Below are 6,543 nucleotides of genomic sequence, written 5' to 3' on the forward strand. Positions count from 1 at the left end.
AGATATAAGTGAAAGTCTATTGCCACTATTAACCTCAGTTAGTATTGTATAATCAAAGTGTTAGGGATAATTTATCAACTACGTCTAAATTCCAGGTAAATGCTCCTCCTTAGAAACAAACTATTCATCCAGTCATTTTCCTACGTTTTCATAGAAATTGATGCATTGATTGAATTTTCGAAATAAATGCAATTTTTATCCCCAGTTACAATCACATGAGCATTTGTGAATGAGTGAGTGAAATGCTACCTATGTTGTTCCGGTTTTCCAGATATTTCTGAACAGAGTTTCATTGACTACCTACATTGTTACATTGACTATGACTACCATATGTTCGAACATATACCCTGGTTGAAGAACTTTTTGAGTTTCGAGGGTCAATTAGAAAAAAAATCTATAACTAATATAATAATGCCAATCAACAAGCTAGTCATCGTATGTTCGAATCTCGGTTAGGCGGTGCTGCCAGATTGAGTCCGTAGGATTGTTTCACTAGCCCCGTAACTGTCCTGTACTCTAACAGCTGGCTGTGATGTCTGTCGATAAAGAAGGATCAAGTCAAACTTTCTTGGTCTTCAATTAGTAGTAGCTGGAGCAACTATCAGAGGGGTCTCAATTATACTACCTCATATTTGCTCATTTGTAATCAATTTCAGGCTGCCAATATAACCCTGATGTATTCCATGTAATTTATTCTTGGATACATTTCAGGAGCTGACATTTAATTAAACTTGGTTAAGTCATAATAAAATCTGGTGAACTCGGTGATTCTTCGCTAAAATTGCCATGAAACAGGAATAAACCCATTTCAATTCATCATTATTCGAGAGGGTACCGGTTCGGTTGCTCTTCATCGTCTTTAGCAAAAATTCTTCCAGATAATATTTTTCCTGGATTGCCGATAACATTTTCTTGCATATTAATACAAAAATATTTGTTCAGGAGATATGAATTTTTGAAATTTGCAATGTCCAAGAAATATTCCTATTTCCGGGAAAGATTAGTTCTCTCGAATTTTTTGTACGTTAATACATCCATGTACTATACCCATGAACAACATTTTACAAAATTGCTGGACCATCAGGCCCAAACCTATTGAATTATCTTGTAAAATCCGTGGTGCTCACACAAGAAAAGTAATAGACGAGGGTTTCCCATGGTAGCCCGTTCGGTTTGCTTATAGAATTTATAGAAACCTATAATTCTGTAATTTTGTATAAGCATTTTTCAAAGGACTAAATTTGATCAATATTTTGTGTCAAAAAAAGCTAATCTTCAGTTGCTATCCACGGAAAATCTTGCATTGGTTTTAATGGAATCATATCTGCACGTCAGTGACGTTCAAAACGCACCTATCGAAACTGTGAAAATAATTATTTGAACGAAGCAAGTTACAATACCTGTTACGGTAACAAGCATGCGTGTTTCGGTTATAAAACTTCACATAAAGGAAGACGCTGCGTGGTAATTATATACAACTTCCAAAGAGTTCCAGGCACACGTGAAACGGCTCCTATTTTTTTTAAAGGGTATCTTAAGTAGCTAATTAATTTATGAAAACAATTTAATTGGAAAAATTCTAAGCACTTGCAAAAATTCGTTTTATTGTCACAAGCTTTTTTCCCTTAACATGAGTGGTAAAAAAGACATCAAAGAGTTATCACGTTCCCAGTTCAGAGAAGTATTCTTGAACTCAACATTTTTTCACTCGCTTTTGATCCCCAAAGCTCCCGGTTGGTTGGTTGGTTGGTAACGATGAAGAACAACCCCCACGAGCACAACCCTCTCACTTGGTTTCAATTGATTCACGGCACTGTTTTCGTTGCGCAAATTATTACTGCACTTACACCGAAACGAGAGTGAGTGAGTGAGTGAGTGAGTAGCTCGTGAAGTTTGTCGATATTTCCAACATTTTTATGCAACGCCGGGGCGGGCTTCGCACCTCGTTATGTGGGGGTGGTGGTACCAACCAAGGATCGTTCGTTCGTTCTCGTCGCGTCAGTTTCCCGAAAGAAGATGTCATTTCATCACTTCCAACAACCCAGTCCGGACAAGTTCCGCCGTGTACCACTCACTTGCACGGTTACAGCTCTTCAGCTGGTTTCGCTGGTGGTTTTTTTTTCTCGTTGGCACGGTGTGGTGGTGTTTATTATTTCATAACAATATCACAAAAGTATTGAATAAATGAAAAGCTGACGACGATAATCCCTCGAAAATGGTATTATACAATTTTGTGTCTGAAAGCGGAAGGCGAAATTAGTAAGCGTTTTTCCCGAGGTGCATCCCCGGCGGAGCACCGACCGGAACCAGCACAGCACTGGAGAGCAGCACCATGAGGCATGAATAAATAAAGCAGTTTTGAGATAAGGTGAGGAAACTAAGTATACGTTTCGAAGTTTCTCCCGTTTTTCTTGCAGCTCTTCGTTCGGCTGGGGGAAAAAGTTCCCAAAGAAAAATCAGCTTATGTTGCATTTCCAGCGCTTTTTCCTTTTTTGCCTCGCCCACGCGTGGTGTAACCGAGTATGAAGCAGCAAAAACAGGGAAAAAAAACGTGGAAAAAAGTGCTGTCGGTCGAACCGAGCATCGAGACCGTTCAGGAGTGGGTGAGTTTTCTTATGAAGATCAACTTATGTTCTTGTCGTTGGTGACAGGCAAGAGCGTGTTTTGCAAGTGTACTTTTGATGCTAGTCGTTTGCCTCTAGCCGCTCGGTTTCATGTCACACGGAACAGACGGCGGAAGAATCTAGTTTCCTTTACTAGCGTAAACATCAATTTTTTCTCTTTGTTACACAAGGAGACTATACTTTGGTCGATACTTACCACACACGACTCACTGGGGGGAGGATTAGTGCAACTTGCTAAAAGCTCTAATCACTTGTATTGTTCAGTTGCCGGTCACGAGTCACGCGATCACTCTTTAATTCCACTCTAGCAGCTTAATTTAGTTAAATGCACTTATTTCCGCACTTTAACTCCACTTGATTTAACTTGCGTTTTCACAAGACTCACATGCTAGGCTCATCCAGGCTACGGACCAAAGTAGAGTGGCTTGCATCCACGGGAATTATCTTTCTACGTGTGCCTCTGTTGTTGTTGCTTTCGGTAATTTATGGGTTCATTATGAGTTTCATTTTTCTTCTTCTGCTTCCAGATAGTGCCGGATTTGCACTGCTTGCCACAATTGTTGTGGAAAGACTTTAACAAAAAACAGTAAATTTCACTCGGTTGAGAGCTACACTTGAATAAATTGCTTGAATTGGATTGTCGGTCGTACGTGGCTGTCGTTTTCTTTCCGTCTTGAAGACGACAGTCTGGAAAAAATGGAAACAGAAAGATTCACATTACATTAGTTGAATAACCATGCGTCTCCATCAGTTGAACTAGTTGACGGAACTGAGATTCATTCCATTTATTGGAATCAACGAAGAACAAGAGTACACACAAAAAAAACTCAAACACAACAATTGTGATGCACAGGTGAGCAAAATGCAACAAAACCAACTTCATTGCGGTAACCTAAATTCTCGGCTTTTGTACTTATAGTCCGGTTGCTGCAGGATGGGTCGGTGGAGCAAAATGGGGACGCAGGATATGCTTGCCTTTGCTATTTCTGCTTGCTTGCTTGCTTGCTTGCTTGCAAGCAAGCCTCCAAAAATAATAGCGCTCGGCAACTGCTGTGAGCTGATGCTGATGCTGACAAAAGTGCAGCACCGACAATGGCAGAAAAGAACACACGACGAAAGGTTCGGCCCTTCCCGCGCCGCCCGCGCCTATTTGCTGCAGCAGTCAGTATAGGTACGACCGTAAGTGTGTCCGTACCCTTGTGTGTGTGTGTGTACGTATATGCTTATAGGTGGGTGGCATGTTGCGGAATGTCAACCTGCCAACCAGCAGTGCAGTGCAGCAAAGTTGCAGCTTTTTCTCGTTGTATGCTAAACAACGCGACCTTTGAAACAGCGGCGGATGACAGAGAAATCAATGCTGCGTGCACACAGCACACAGGGACTCCAACTCAAAATTTGCTGGTCTGTTTTTTTTTTGTCGCTCCTCTTACGAGGAAAGCGAGGGCCACTAATTTGAAAGGGATTTGGTGAGAGTATATCCCCTCGGCTACAGAGTATGGTTTCGGTCGGTTTCGGAGCGAACGAATGGGAAACTTTCGGTCCGTGAAAACAGGAAATGGTAATCCCGGGTTTCGTTGGGAAAAGTGTAATTAAATTTGTGGTACCACTTCTCAGGTTCGGCTCAGGCGAATAGAAGAGGTACTTAGAGGATGTTTGAAGTGGAAACTAATTGGAGAAGAAATTGGTTTCTCTGCAGGTTCTGCGAGCACCCGCCAACACGTTAGTGTGTGTGTGTGTAAGACCCTGCAAATGTGATGCTGTTAATACCCTCCGAAAATGCGATGTATTTATCTGTCAGTGGGGGATTGGGAAAGCCGGCCATTATACAGCACATAATTATTTTCCGTGCTAATCCCTGCGATGAATATACGGCTTTCGAGCTTCAAGGAGATTAGTGTGAATTGGCCATAATTACTAACACAAAACATCCCCCTTTGTGGTGCTTGTGAAGTGCTCTAAACAGTGAATTAACTTCTCGTCCTTTGACAACTTTAAAGTCATTCGCTTCCTCTTGATGAACCTTCCTTCTAAATATGTTCTAAACGTGATGGGTATTCCTACTTAAGTAATTAATTTCCTTTGATTGTCATGTAGCTTTGTGACGTTAAAATTTTTAAATTAAAACAATCTAATTTACAACCTACAGCAGCATGTAGCTTTGCGATTTATAATTCATAAAGAAACTAAATTCCAATTTCCCTACGATAAAACTGAACCTTGTCGTGGTGTAGGGCTTTTTAACTAATCAGTAAATGAACAGCGGTCACGTTTACTTCTGAATGTGGGTATATATCAAAATACTTTTGTGATTTCAAGTGGGACTCGGGGTAAAAATTTACCAAATGTGATTGTTGCGTTGTTCAGAAAGTGCTTTTATTCCGTTTAAGAATAATGCCAGTATGGGGATCTCTGACAATAGATGAAGTTTTCTGGGATTCATCCCTGTTTATAACAACTGTCACAAATATCTCCGAAAAATGTCGGATTGATTCAGTTGGTCGGAGGCTTAGGGTTAGTAAGGGGATGTAAGCGGGATACCAGATCCGATTGGATGCCGAAGGACCACTCTGTAATGATTACGGGTAATAGCACTTCTTAGGTAGCAGATGGGAAAATTAGGTCAATTCGTGTCGCGTGTTCAAGTTTCGGCTAGGCGGTGCTGCTAGATAGAGTAGGATTTTTGCACTGGCCCCGTGGCTGCCCGCGGGCTCTGTCTATGGGAAGGGGTCGAGTCTTAAAGAGACGTTTAAGCCCAGAGCTTTACAGCACTTTGGTCTCGGCGGGCGAGTCTCTATATTTTGAAGCTTCTGTCGACTACCGCGAACGTCCAGCTTGTGCTGCGCTCAATTTACTTTGTATCGTGGGAATGCATTGTGAATGCTAAGGGGATGAAAGATTAAATTTGCCCTGATAAGTTGATCCGAGTTGCTCCGAAATTTGTCTTATCTATTGGTTCATTTGTGGTTGTTTGTGTTGGGAAACTAAAAGCGTGCGCGCGGTTGAAGACCAGTGTCAGGCGGGGCTGACGAATTCTCCACTTCTTCACTATACCACATATTGCAACTCGAGTGGTACAAAAAGTCCAAAGCACAGTTACAAATTCGATCTATTATTTTTCTTCTCATCATCATCATTATCATCATCATCGTCATCATCATCATTATCATCATCATCGTCATCATCATCATTATATTTAAAATATGACATTCCGGCCTTTGGCAGAGAGATCTTAGAGTCAGTTCGTGGAGTCCGCGCAGGGCCGAAACGCCTCCGCCTGCGGGTATAGGCGTGACGGCTATGCTTGGGGCTCTACCTGTGTTTTAGTGGGCGCCAGTGCCTGTCTCGTCAGGTAGAATTGATGTTTGAGGTCTCCCTGACACTTTGTTGACAACACAAAAGGGCCCAGCGCAGAGTTTTATACGCTATTAAGCGACCAGTTGGATAACCCGAAAAAAAGGAAAAAAAAGGAATAAAGAAACTAAATTCCAATTTGCATTGCATGCAATTTCCAATTTGCGTTTATATTTGACTCTTCGAGCTTTCAGCATCATTTGATGATTTTTAATTCTAAAAATTCGACCCCATTACGGTGAAGTTTGTAACAGTGGAAGTCACTTTACGCACTTTACGAGGTCTCTTTCGTGCATTTATCCAGCTATTGGATAGCTGCATTAGATTGGATTTGTCCTACGTGTTTCACACGCATCAGCTGGAGAAAAAATGGAAAAATGAAGGGCAAATCATTGAAAAATAAGAAGAACAGTGGTCCTAGGATATTCCCCTGCGGAACGTCAGACAAACCAACGAAACTGTTTAACTCAATGTTGCCCAATTTGATATAATGCAGGCGGTCAACGAGGTAAGATTTTACTCATTTAGGAAAATGTATTGAAACTTTAAGACGTTCAATTTCAGCTAA

Source organism: Sabethes cyaneus, chromosome 2 (assembly GCF_943734655.1).
Source record: "Sabethes cyaneus chromosome 2, idSabCyanKW18_F2, whole genome shotgun sequence".
NCBI classification, from domain to species: domain Eukaryota; kingdom Metazoa; phylum Arthropoda; class Insecta; order Diptera; family Culicidae; genus Sabethes; species Sabethes cyaneus.